This window comes from Condylura cristata, unplaced genomic scaffold, assembly GCF_000260355.1.
Source record: "Condylura cristata isolate star-nosed mole 26May11 unplaced genomic scaffold, ConCri1.0 scaffold00007, whole genome shotgun sequence".
Classification (NCBI taxonomy): domain Eukaryota; kingdom Metazoa; phylum Chordata; class Mammalia; order Eulipotyphla; family Talpidae; genus Condylura; species Condylura cristata.
Window position 1 is genome coordinate 33,291,126 of NW_004567108.1, and position 14,168 is coordinate 33,305,293.

Below are 14,168 nucleotides of genomic sequence, written 5' to 3' on the forward strand. Positions count from 1 at the left end.
ATCGCTCTAACATAGTCACTGATACTTAACGAAGGGGTAAAGGCAATTTTAAGAGAAGGACAGTCTTTTCAACAAGTGGTACAAAAAATACTGAACACTTCTATGAACCTAGATACACAGATCTTATTGCTTACATAAAAAATGCATTTAAAACAGAAAGTGGGCCTAAATGTAAAGTGTAATACCAAAACACCTATTGAAGAAAATATAAGAGATTCTACAAATTTTGGATATGATGATTTTACTGATTTCTGAAACAAAAAAATAATTGGTAAGCTTGACTTTGTTAAAATTACCTCCTCTGAAAAAGTTCCTTTTAAGAGAATGAAAAGACAAAAACTGAGAGATAACATTTGCAAAACATGTATGTTCAAAACAAAAATCTAGAAGAAACCCTTAACATTCTGTAATTTTAAAAAAGTGGGCCTCCCTGGTAGTGCAAAGGGTTAGCCTTATCACTATGAAGTTAGCATCAGCGACTGCAGCAGAGTTCTTTCCCTGATCAAGGAAAGAATACACCTGGCGTAGCAGACCTCTCCTGTCCCGCCCATTGCTCCCTTCAGCAGTGTATTCCAGTTGATCTGCCTATTCTGCTCCCCACTCTGTCTCTGGTGAATCCTCTCATCTACCACACCCCTGGCCTACACCTCAGCTCTTGTATGCATACAATAAATCTTTTTAAAAAAATATAATAAACTAAGAGTAAATAAGTTTAAAAAACAAGCAATGCAATTTTGAAAAGATAAGAGTTCTGAACAGAGCTCTTCACCAAAGATGACAAAAAGATGGTAAATAAACACGTAAAAATAAAATCAACACTATCTGTGTTTAGAGAACTGCAGATTAAGACAATGAAATATTTCACATCTATTACAATGACTAAAATTTTAAAAAGTTGACAAAAACAAAGACTATGAAGATGCTGAACAGCAAGAACTCCCTTTTATTACTGTTGGGAATACAAAATAGAAGTCACTTTGTAAGAAGCTTGACAATTTCTTACAAAACTGAACAGTCTTACCATATGATCAAATGATCATACTGCTAGCCATTTACCCAACTGATTTAAAGATTTAAATCCACTAAGAACTTAGATTAAAAATTTATAGAATGGCCCTCCCTGGTGGCACAACAGGTTAGGATGCAGCACTGCAAGCTAGCCACAGCTGCTTCAGTGTAGAGTTTGATCCCCAGCCCTGGAGATAACCCACATGGCGCAGCAGACCTCTTCTGACCCGTCCGCTGCTCCCCTCAGCACTGTACTTCGTCAATCTGCCTTTTCTGCGCCCTACTATTGTCTCTGGTGAATCCTCTTACCGCCCCTGCATCTCTGGCCTGTACCTCAGTTCTGTATGTATATATAAAAAAATCTTTAAAAAAATTATAGCAACCACATTTGAAAGTGGCAAAGTTTAGAATGCACTCAAATTTTGTCCTTTAGCCAGTGACTGGGTAAGTAAACTGTGGTACATCCACACTCTACAAATGGTAAAACTACAGAGATAGTAAACACGTAAGTGACTGCCTGTGGTTTGAGTGACAAAGGGTTGAAAAGATAAAGTCCAGTGGATATTTTAGTGTGGTGAAACTATTTTGTATGATATCATACTGGAGATACAGGACAGTAAACACTTATCAGTAACAACAGAACTTTACAACCTTGACATATGCAAATTTAAAAAAAATATTTAGAAGTCCAGACAATCTCAGAATGAAATGCAGCATTTATACATTTATACAAATGTATAAAACAACCTTACTGAAAAAAGTATGTGGAGGAATAAAGTGCTACCTTCAGAAGAGTGTGGAGTGTGTAAGACTCAAGGCAAAAGGACCACATGCACTGTACTCTAGTTGACACAGCTGTTTCCTGTGTGGGTACCAGTTAACAATTCTGAAACCACCATCTATGTATGCTGACACTAAAATAAAGTAAATGGACAGCTAATGACGGAAGCCAGGTTTCTCACTGTTGGAGGGGAAAGTTATATAGATAAGGAAGGGGAGAAAGCTAAAATGATTCATGTGGTAATGCATTTACTCAAAGGAGATACCAGAATAAGTATGCTTAGCTTAATATAGTCCAATGGTTACACAAGTGCTATTTTTTTTTAAAAGATTTATTCATTTGTACATACAGAACTGGGGTACAGGCCAGAGGCTCAGGGGCGGTGAGAGGCTTCACCAGAGACAGAGTGGGGAGCCAGAACCTGCAGATCGAGAAAGTACACTGCTGAGGGGAGCAGCGGGCGGGTCAGGAGAGGTCTGCCACGCCATGTGGTCACCTCCGGGGCAGGCGGGAATCGAACTCATGCGGAAGTGGCTTTAGCTTCTCAGTGCAGTGCTTTAACCGGCTGCGCCACCAGGGAGGGCTCACAAGTGCTATTTTTTAAGGTACTTTTAGATATTAAGCATAACTATATTATTTCTCATGCTATCAGCTGAAAGGGCACAGGGCACACCCCAATAGCAATAAGCACACTTAGGTATTGTTTTCTCTAGCAAAAGGAACCAAGGCTCTATGGATAAACAGCTGATTCTAAGTTTGGGGCAGAAAATATACAAAATTAGCATGGCGCATTTTTTTTTAAGATTTATTTATTTATTCATACAGAACTAGGGTACAGGCCAGAGATGTGGAGGGTGAGAGGATTCACCAGAGACAGAGCGGGGAGCAGAACAGACAGATCGACGAAGCACACTGCTGAGGGGAGCAGCCGGCGGGTCATGCCATGTGGTCACCTCCGGGGCAGGCGGGAATCGAACTCATGCGGAAGTGGCTTTAGCTTCTTAGTGCTGTGCTTTAACCCGCTGTGCCACCAGGGAGGGCCAGCATGGTGCATTTTATAGTACCAGAAAGATACCTCTTATATATTTGTTCATTCATATATTACAAGTATTTTGGCCAGTGCCTATCACATAAAATGTGTTTAATATATACTTAGTGAATAGATATAAATGGTTTCAGAGAGAAATAATAGGCCAGCTGGTTATCATATCTGGTATTAATTTTCTCAATATTTAATACCAGTAGCTAGAAAATAATGGCCTCTGAAATTCCAAGTAAATGATCTGTATGTCTCCCGGGTGGCGTAGGAGTTAAGTCACAGCCCTATCATGCTATCACTGCTTTGGCCTGAGTTCCATCCCTGGCAGACATCTCCTGCCTCAACCAGCTTTATTTCAGTAGATCTGCCAGTTATGCTCCCCACTCTGTCCCTGGTGAATCCTCTCACCTTTCCCCTCCCCTGCACCTCTGGTCTATACCCCAGTTCTTGTATGCATAATAAAAACAAAGCTTTAAAAAAAGTAAATTATTTGCATCTTAGAGTCTACAACCAGTTATCAAGCAAGTGTGATGGTAGGATTTTAAAAAGATGTATAGTTTATACTTAGAAGTGGGGTAAATATGCATTTACTTTGGGATGATTGGTACAATACTTTTACATCTATGGAACCTACTTTTTCAAGCTCAGTGGCTTGAACTATATTTAAACCGTACAATCTGTAAGGTTTTTATAGACTATTCACCTGTGAAACTGGTTACGCAAATCATGTATTTCTTAACACATGTAAGAACAAACAGTAAACTATGTTTAGGTATGTAAGAACCCCTCAAATCTGTCTCCTATTCAGTTTTCTTCAGGAAGCTACAAGATTCACTCTGTAACATGAGGAAAACACCAAGCTACCCAACATGGAAGAAATAAATGGAATCCACAGACAATCACAAAAGGACCCTCCAGGGAGACAGCAACAGACCTAGAGCGCAACCAGAAGTGGACAGCAGAGTGATACACAATTATAGGAATGTTACAAAACAGTGTCGGATATGACTGAATCTGCTAAAAGGAGCTTTATACATCTTCTCTAAAGGATGGTTAATAGATTAAATAAAAAAAATAAAAGCTATAACTGTTATAAAGACCCATGCAAGAAAGATATAACTAAGCTAATTGTAAACTCTGAGAAAAAACAATTATATTAGGAGTTATCATCACAATATACCACCAGACTCAGCTGTGCACAATATTAACATAGTTAAATGATGTAAAGACTAAATAATGATTTAACCTAAAATTAACATGTAACAAACTTACAAATAATATGTGGGGGGGAGTGAGAAGTGCAATGTAGTGTATTAAGGTTGATGCAACAATCCTAAATTTCTATCTTCTACATGAACTTGGCAAATGGTAGAAAGGGGAGATCCTATATAAACATGTTATTTGAAAAAACTAGAAGTGAAAAGAATTAGATATACATTAATTCAGAGAAAAATAACAGCCTAGTTAACTAATTAGGCTTTAAAAACAGAAAGCTTCTAATTTATATGACAAATTAACTTCTATACATCTAAAGTGTTTCTAGTTATATGAAATCCCTGGGGGAATTATTTTCTGTGCTTTGTGATTCTAATGAGGAATGCTGATGGAGAAAGGCTGCTTCTGGATCTTGGTATTCAGGAGACAGAAGGAATATTGTTTTTCATTGTAAGTTTTAGAATTATTTGACTATTTACAGGTATCCCTCATCAATACTACATTAAGAATAAATAAAACAGAGGGCCCTCCCTGGTGGCACAACAGGTTTAAAGCACAGCACTATGAAGCAACTGCAGCCACTACAGCATGAATTTCGATCACCTGCCAGGTTGGTGACCCACATATGGCAGACCTCTCCTTACCCACCCACTGCTCCTCTCAGCAGTGTACTTCAGTAAATCAGTCTGTTCTACTCCCTACTCTGTCTCTGGTGAATCTTCTCCTGCCCCCACCTCTGGCCTGTACTCCAGTTCTGTATGCATAAATAAATAAATCTTAAAAAAAAAAAAAAAGAATAAAATAGCAAAAAGCAGTAATGGAACTGAATAAACAAAGTACAAAAAAATAATAAAGTACAGGGACTGTAAATTAGGTATAGAAATAGCATTTCTAATCTTTTTCTAAGAAATTACAAGTCATTAGTTACTGAGGATCTATGTATATAGCAATATGCTAAGCAGCATTATGTGAGATGTCTACGAAATCAAAAATGGTAAGATAATTTTAAGATAATATAAACAAATTATTTGTTTATAAAAATTGATAAACAATTTATACAATGTATAACAATGCAAATACTGTACACTGGAATCTTTTTTTTTTTTAAGATTTATTTATTTATGCATACTGAACTGGGGTGCAGGCCAGAGGCGCAGGGGCAATGAGAGGGTTCACTAGAGAAAAGAGCGCGGAGAGGAACAGGCCCATCAATGAAGTACACTGCTGAGGGGAGCAGCAGGAGGGTCATGCCATGTGGTCACCTCCGAGGCAGGCAGGGATCGAACTCAAACTGAAGCAGCTGGCTCGCTTATAGTGCTGCACTTTAACCTGCTGCACCAGCAGGGAGGGCCTGTACACTGGAATCTTGTACCATTAAGTATTATTAAGATGTACATACTGGGCCCTCCGTGGTGGCACAGTGGGTTAAAGCACAACACTAGAGAGCTGAAGCCACTTCCGCATGAGTTCTATTCCCGCCTGCCCAGCGGTGACCACATGGTGTGGCAGACCTATCCTGACCCGCCCGCTGCTCCCTTCAGCAGTGTACTTCATCGATCTGCCTGTTCTGTTCCCCATTCTATCTCTGGTGAATCCTCTCACCCTCTGCATCTCTGGCCCGTACCCCAGTTCTGTATGAATATATAATCTTTAAAAAAAAAAAAAGATGCACATACTTTCCAGGTTAATCAGCTGAGATATACTTACTGTGCCAATAATAAACAATGTGCAGGAGACACAAAAGAAATAAAAGATATACTTCCCAATCTAAAGTTTATTTATGTGTACATAGTACAATCTGCTTTAGATGATATTTTCCCTCAGTTAAAATTTGCAAATAGATTTTTTTACTAAAAATAGTTTCTAAGAAATCTCTTCATGTTTAAAATAAAACTAGCAGCAACATGATTAATCAGAAAACCAACACTACCATTGTAAGGAGGGTCCTAAGTTTGTTTTGGTAAGAGATGATAAGGGCCTAAGCTGAGACAGCACAGTACTGTACAAATGGAAAGGAGATAACTATAAAAGTGGTAAAGAATGGGAACTTCTGGAGAGTGAAAGCAAAGAAGAAATCTAGGATTACTGTCAGGCTTCCGTCATGGGTCACTGAGCAGCACGGTTACCATACCATGGCAGGCAATACAAAAGAGGAACAGCACAGAGGGGAAAATATGAGTTCGGGTTTAGACTGCTGATGGAAGTACCTTGAGAACATCGTGGGGAAGGTGTGTCCAATAGGCAGCTGAATATAAGAATCTGGAATACAGGAGAGAAGGCTGAGACAGATAAAATTTGGGAACTGGTAGCACATAGCTGTTAATGGATGAGATCACGTAGGAAGAAAATACAGAAGAGGGCAGCATCAGATGACTGAAGACCACAATTAGTGTTACCAAAGCCACTCTAGATAAAACTTTACACAGTTATGTGCATCTCTAGAAAAATACTCAGTACATAATTTTAAATGACAGAAAAATCAAATCACAAAATTTCACAAACCGTATTTACAAATTGCAAAAGGAAATATTAGCACAAGCACAGGAAAATAAAATGGGGCTTGAGGACAGGTAAAAGGTATAAAGAGGCTAACAGGGCCTCCCTGGTGGCGGAAGAGGTTAGCTCATGCCCACTGTGGCATGAGAGCCACCCCAGCCAGGCAGCTAACCCACATGGCACAGCAGACCCCTCCTGTCCCACCAGCTGCTCCCCTCAGCAGTGGATTTCAGTAGATCTGCCTACCCTGGTTCCCATCCTCTTGCTGGTGAACCCTCTAGCACCTCCAAACCTCTGGCCTGTACCCCAGTTCTTGTATGCATAAGTATGTAAATTTTAAACTATATATATATATATATGGGTAACAGATGGAAACTAGACTTTTGGTAGTGTTGGAATTATTGACAGGTAGAGAATTACAATGTTGTATCTGAAACATATAATGATGTAAAGCATCAATGAAAATTTATTTAAAGGAATGATATCTGAGATTATATAAGCCACTCACACCTACATACTATATCTCAACAGTATTTTACTCCTTTTACAAAAAATGTACTACTTTTTTAACAGGGGAAAAAAGAAAATTTTGTAACTTTCTTTAAAAAATTACAGCATGAATTCTCACAATATAAAAAGATAATAAAAAATCTGTTAGAAAAACACCTAGACACTGTTATAGTGGGTAAATACAATGAACAGACAATTAGTAAGATGATAAAATGCGCAATGCAGTATCAAAGTAAGAGAATTAGAACACATACTATTTGTTGTCTATTAAATATGAACTTAATTTTTTAAATGATAAAAGTACTCAGTAATGGTAAGGTTAAAGGACAAAAAAGCACCTCAGATACTGCTGATATAAATTATCAGATGTAAGCAGATACACCCCATTAGGGAAACAATGTGACAATATGTACCAATATTTTCAAAAGATTCCTAGCCCTTGATTAACAATTCTTTTTTTAGAAATATTCAAGTATGTTACACTAATCATGAACTGAATTCATCTAAACATCAGGACACAATATATAAATGTGCAATCATCAAAGTATTTTTTTTTTTAAAGATTTATTTATTTATTCATACAGAACTGGGGTACAGGCCAAAGATGTGGAGGGTGATAGGATTCACCAGAGACAGAGTGGGAAGCAGAACAGGCAGATGATCAAGGTACACTGCTGAGGGGAGCAGTGGGCGGGTCAGGACAGGTCTGCCACGCCATGTGGTCACCTCCGGGGCAGGCGGGAATCGAACTCATGCGGAAATGGCTTTAGCTTCTCAGTGCAGTGCTTTAACCCGCTGCGCCACCAGGGAGGGCCCCAAAGTATTTTTTTATGTCTATGAAAACTACTAAAAAGTACACACATTATGGGAAATTCTTCTACAGAAACAATGGTAGTGGAGCAGAAGCACACAGCACTAAATTTTTTTTTAGGTTTTAAAATTTTTATTTTAAGAAAATAAACAGGAGTCATTACTATGTTGTAATGTCTGTAAAGAACCTAACAGCTTCTTAAAGTTAAATCACCTAACAGCTGTAAAGAACCTAACAGCTTCTAAAGTTAAATCACCTTTCCCAGACTCCCCTGGGAGTCACTGAGAGAATTATTTGGTGGAGGAAGCCTTTCTTTTCTAAATAAGCCCCTTAACATGCTTAATACTTTCTTCATATGTCTCACCGGATTTAACACAAAAGCGTAGGAATATAGCTTTCTCTTATAAAGTTATAAAAGTAGTTCAAAATATAGAAAACAATGCTACCCTTCTTAGTAAATTTCACAGTAGTTTTTCAATCAAAATATTTTTAAATATAATATATATAAAATGGGTTTTTTATTTTTAAATATTTAAAATTTTTCTGAGGTTTGATGTATAACATGGTCAATATGCTTAATTAAAAACAAATACTTTATTAGCCCTGAATCTCTGTGGGATAAATAAACTATGATACCCTTTATTTATATGACATTTTGAATGGGAATGATAAATCGGAATTTCGCTTCAGCTGTAATACAACTGTTTCAAAAGATAAGTTGCTCATATATTATTTTTGCAATCAAAAAATCATAATATATTCATGGAGTTGTTTTTTTAAGCATAGGGAAAAGTCTAAAAAATAACGTTTGGCAAAAAACAGGCAATCCAACTACATCTAAAATCTCAACTTAAGTAACATAGTGAGGGCAGGTTTTGGAGGAAGAGACCACAGACCCAAAGGGAGCAAGAAGCACCTGAAGCAGCCTGACAAACAGGCCAAGGGGGTGAACAGGGAAGATAAGGCATTCTAGCAGAAACAGAAAGATGAGCAGAAGAAAATGGAGGAGCTAACAGCACTGGCCGCAGGGAACGGCCCCCTGGCCACACGTGGAACTAAGAAATCTGGTCAAAAGCAAAATGCTCCTGGGCTCTCCCTGGGGTGCAACAGGTTAAAGTGCACCAGACCTCTCTGGTCATGCCTGTTGCTCCCCCTCAGCAGCTACTTCGAGCTGCCTGTTCTGCTCCGAAGCTGGTGATTCCTCTACACGGCCCTTACACCTCTGGCTTGAACCCCAGTTCTGTGTGCATAAACACTCCTGAGGGGAGCAGCTGGCGGGCAGGAGAGGTCTGCTGTGCCATATGGATCACCTCCCATCTGGGGATTGAACTTGCACTGAAGCAGCTGCAGCTAGCTTGCAGTGCTGCTCCTAACCCATTGTGCTACCAGGGTGGGCCAATAAAATAAATCTTAAAAAAAACAAAAAGGGCCCTCCCTGGTGGCGCAATGGGTTAAAGCACAGTACTAGGAAGCCATCCGCAGTCACAGCAGCCTGAATTCAATCCCTAGCCAGGGAGGCAACACACATGAGGGAGCCAACCTCTCCCCACCAGCAAACTGCTTCCTCAGCAGTGTTGATCTGCCTGTTCTGCTCCCCACTTTGCCTATGGTGAGTGCTCTCCCCCACCCACCCTCACATCTGTCCTGTATCCCAGTTCTGTATGCGTAAATAACTAAATCTCAAAAAAAAAAAAAAAAAAGTAAAATGCTCTTTGGGCCTATGGCAATGGTGGCCCTTAATTCCATTCCTATTTAAACTTATGGATTCCCTACCATAACATCTTTTGCCAACAATAGCTAGAATGAAGTGTCATGGAACCTACTGTACATTTAAGAAATTGTTTTTTTAAAAAAAATCACATTCTCTTTAGTTCTTCACTCAACTATTTCTACCTTACCTATGAAGTGAGAGAAAGCACAGCAGACTCCTGCCAAACTGCTTGTTTTCAATCTTTGGTCTATCCTGAATTCTATACTATCTGGAATTAAGCCAACCCATGGTTGATTACCTTCAAATAGTGGAGTTAATGTTGATTTCTTCTCGTTCTTTATTATATTTAAAAAAATTTTTTTGATACTGCCAATTCAGTATTAAAAGTAGGTGAAAATTACATATAACTGTATGAAGTCAAACCATCAAATTTCAAACAATGCAAAAGACAAACAGGCTCAAAAGGGTATATGAAAGTAACTGATTCGACCAACAAATTGTCTATTTTGTTAAATAAACATCACATGGAACTGATGTCCATAAAGAGTAAAGAAAACAAGAACGCCCGTGGTTGGGAATATTTTGCGATCACAGTAAATAAGTTAAGAGTATAAAGTTAAGTCATCTTTCGAAATTTTTCAAAGGTACCAAAGAAAAGGTAGTGGGAAGCAACACGACCGCATCCTTCTGGTCTAAAATGACGAGAAGCATCGCTGCGAGACCGATTTTTGCCAGAGCGTGAGCGGCGATGACAGATTTATCTGCGTGCACCGAGACCTGTCTGCGCAGAGGCCACCACTCCGCAAAAACGACAGTCCCCTCCCCAGGCGGGTCAGGCGGACCTGGGGGCGCGTCTCCCTCCCCCACCCGCCACCGGGGTCGCTTCCCCCGCGGGTCGAGCACTCGCCGCACCCGGGTGGGTGGGACCCGGCAAACAGCCGCCGAGATTTCCCGCACGGCCCAGCCAGGCCCTCGGGGCTCCCCGCAGGGGACGCGAGGTATGAGGGTGGCGTTCCCTGGGAGGCTTCGGGGGGTTGGCAAAGGAATGGGTGTGTGTGTGGGGGGGGTCCTGGCTCAACCCCGGGAGGAAGCGTAGGGCCAAATCCCCAGCCCAGGGCGACAGCTCCAGGGGCCGTCCCGCCCCCTCCGAGAGGGCAGCAGGGGTGAGGAGAGGCCAAGACGTCTGCTATGGGGTGTTCTTACCTCCCCACACCCCCGCAGAGCTTCCGGGAGACCTGACTCAAAGCCGTACTGGAAGCGTGAAGAGCGACCCGGCCGGGAGTCCCCGGAGTGCGCGACGTCGGCTCCGGGTTTGTTTTCCCCCTGGGACAGGGAGAGCAGACGGCGCAGGCGCAGAGGAAGCTTTTCGCCGACTCTCACGCCCCCTTCCTCCGCGGCCGCCGTGGCCGACAGGTCCCAGGCGCCTGCGCGCTGCTTTGCGGGGCCAGAGCCGGGGGCTCCAGGTTCTTACCGGAAGTACCTGCGAAAGTTCTGGGGTGACGGCTATGTCTGAAGATCCTGCCTTACATCTGGATACGGTTTCGCACTAGACGCCCCGGAGTTTCCTAAACTCTGAAGTGGAATGGGGAGGCGATCCGCGTCATCAGTGTCCGGCTTCCTTTGCCCTTCGCTGACCTAGACGCAGCTTCCCCCACCCCTAGCCTCAGGCGTCCGCCGAGTCGCCGAGCCGCTCCGGCCTGTACCGGACACATCCGCCTGCCGGTCTACTGATTGAGCCTGCTGCGGGCAATGCTGCCCTTCTCCAAAACCTAACTTTGTGCATCAAACTAGTCTTGCAATCTCCGCTCCCCTAACGCGCTGGCGCCCTGCCACCGTCAAGCCTGCTGACCATTTCCAAAGATTCTGCCCTTCCCAGGCATCAGGACATTAGAAACTAGGGAGAGCGAACACAACATTTGCTAAGGAGTTTATAAGTTTGATACTGATCTTTCAAAAAAAAAAACCCTGCAACGTTATATATAGCTCAGGGATATTTAGGCCAGTTGTGATTTGTGGTGAAAATTTGAGAATTAGTGTTCAACTCTTAAATCTGCATTAACAACTATATTGGTGATTTCCCAGCGATAGTTCATCTCTAATCTTCATTTTCCTAAACTCTGAAATGAAATCGTGGGGTTTAAGTTCAACACTGGAATTCATTGAATAAATTATTCATTGAATACTTTATTGAGCATCTGCTGTGTATCAGACGCTGCATTAAATGGTTTACTTAAAGCATCTCATTTAATCCTAAGAATTATTCTACAAAGTACATTATCCATTTTCTCTAATATGGGGGAGGTATTGTTCACAGATAACTAAAAGGGTAACTGCCATTATGGGAACCACAGTCTCATGGAGAAAGAGTGGAATGAAAAGGGCACTGGTATATACTGGTGGAGGTATAAATTAGGACAAAGTTTGGAAAATGTATTTGTCATCATATTTTAAAATGTTCACATCACTGAGTTTATCCCTCTTGGAGAGTACAAAGAGATATTCCAGAATACAATGATTTATATAGAAAGATACCATGATGATAGTTATGTTTTTAAAATTGACAGCAATCTTAAAATCCAACATTAAGATATGGTTTTTAAAAGAGCATTGTATGCATGATTAAAGACTTTATGAAGTTTTGGTCCTATTAACTACTTAAATAGCACGCATGTCAAAGTGTATATATGGAATACAGGTTCATCAATAAGTATTACATATATAGAAGGACATAGTATAGAAGGTATAATAGTATCAACAGTGTCACTGGTTCTGCATTGTCATGGATGACAGCATCCTAAACCTTACCCTCTACCAATCTTAAATCCTGTGTAAATAGTCTAATGTGATGAACTCTGACTTCTGGGGTCACTTCCAACATAAATGATATCTCAATGACTTCCCCATTCAGTCTTCTTAAGTTGTCAGAAACAAATATGCCCTAGGTGTAGTCACTGCCTGCTGCTTCACCTTGACCAAGACCACTACCCGTCAGCTCAGTCTGAATGCTGTTCATGTGCAGTATCCTGCTAAACACACTGACAGCCTGATTTTTATCTGTCAGGAGGGTCTCCACAAATAAATTAATTGACTCAGGGTAATTACCATTTCCTCTTGAAAAACATTTTAAATAATTTGGAATAACATTTTTTTAAAGATTTATTTATTTATGTACACAGAATTGGGGTACGGGACAGAGGTGCAGGGGTGGTGAGAGGCTTCACCAGAGACAGACAGGGGAGCAGAACAAGCAGATCAATAAAGCACACTGCTGAGGAGAGCAGCAGGCAGGTCAGGAGAGGTCTGCCTCACCATATGGTCACCTCCCGGGGCAGGGATGGAACTGGTGCTAAAGTGGCTTTAGCTTCTCAGTGCTGTGCTTTAATCTGCTGCGCCACCGCCACCGGGAGGGCCCTGAAATAACATTTTAAGTATTTTAAAATAGTTAACATTACTTAAGTAATAGAAGATCAATGACACTATGTATAAAATTGTGTAAAATGTTAACAATGGTCCAGTTCAGCTAACTAGCATATAAATGTTATTTTTAAATTCTTCCTCTTGTTTGTTGCACCTTTTTTTTTTAAATTTTTTTTAAAGATTTATTTATTTGTACACACAGAACTGGGGTACAGGCCAGAGATGTGGAGGGTGATAGAATTCACCAGAGACAGAGCGGGGAGCAAAACAGACAGATCAAGGAAGCACACTGCTGAAGGGAGCAGTGAGCGGGTCAGGAGAGGTCTGCCACGCCATGTGGTTGCCTCCGGGGCAGGCGGGAATCGAACTCATGCTGAAGTGGCTTTAGCTTCTCAGTGCAGTGCTTTAACCCGCTGCGCCACCAGGGAGGGCCCTGTATGTTGCACCTTTTAACTTTTCTGTAATAAACATATAATACCTTTTAATACCAAAAAGATACTTTCCTAAACTAACAAATGTGATAAATTAATCAGTGACTCTAAGGATATAGGCACTTTTTAAAAAATTACTATTTGTCCCATTAGACTACTTAAATTCAAATTCTAGTTCCAACACTTATTAGCAACATGACCCAAATTTACTAAAATTAGATGCTCCTAGAGTTATATTGTGATAAACTATCAATTAATACATTGTATTAGCTGATCTATGTAAAAGGTGTTTAGAGATAATATAAATTATTATCATTGATGATTAAATTTCTTATTGTAAATTAATAAATTACATTCATGTTGATATATCTGCACCCTATGATCTGACTAAGGCACATCACTATTCTGGAGCACAATTATCTTTGAATATATCTTAAAATTGAATTTCTTCTGTTCTCAATATTAAACTGAGAACAAGACATGGAGACTTGGTGAGCAGTATTCATGACTGCTACCTTACCAAGCACCATTTTTGCCCATATAAAATTTATAGTCTGATTATGCCAAATATTTGATGATAAGAATTTAATTCTGAAGTCAACAAAGCATATAATAACCTCTATACCTCTGAGCCATAGGTATTATATATATATATAAAGGTATCAAATTTTGTCCACCTGGGGGATATTTGATAATATTTGGAGATAGTTTGGCCTGACAACAATGGGAGAGAGGTTATTTTTTTTTTT

General features: G+C 40.3%; 1 protein-coding gene across 1 annotated transcript in view; it reads right to left on the reverse strand.

Annotated features, from left to right (window-relative positions):
* ZFYVE16 (zinc finger, FYVE domain containing 16) overlaps positions 1-10,941 on the reverse strand; it is a 43,733-nt gene extending 32,792 nt beyond the window's left edge. Inside the window, exon 1 of the mRNA XM_012721893.1 lies at positions 10,775-10,941. The gene's annotated coding sequence lies outside the window, so the exon portion shown is untranslated. The remainder of the gene's footprint in view (positions 1-10,774) is intronic.
* Positions 10,942-14,168: the final 3,227 nt, after the last annotated feature.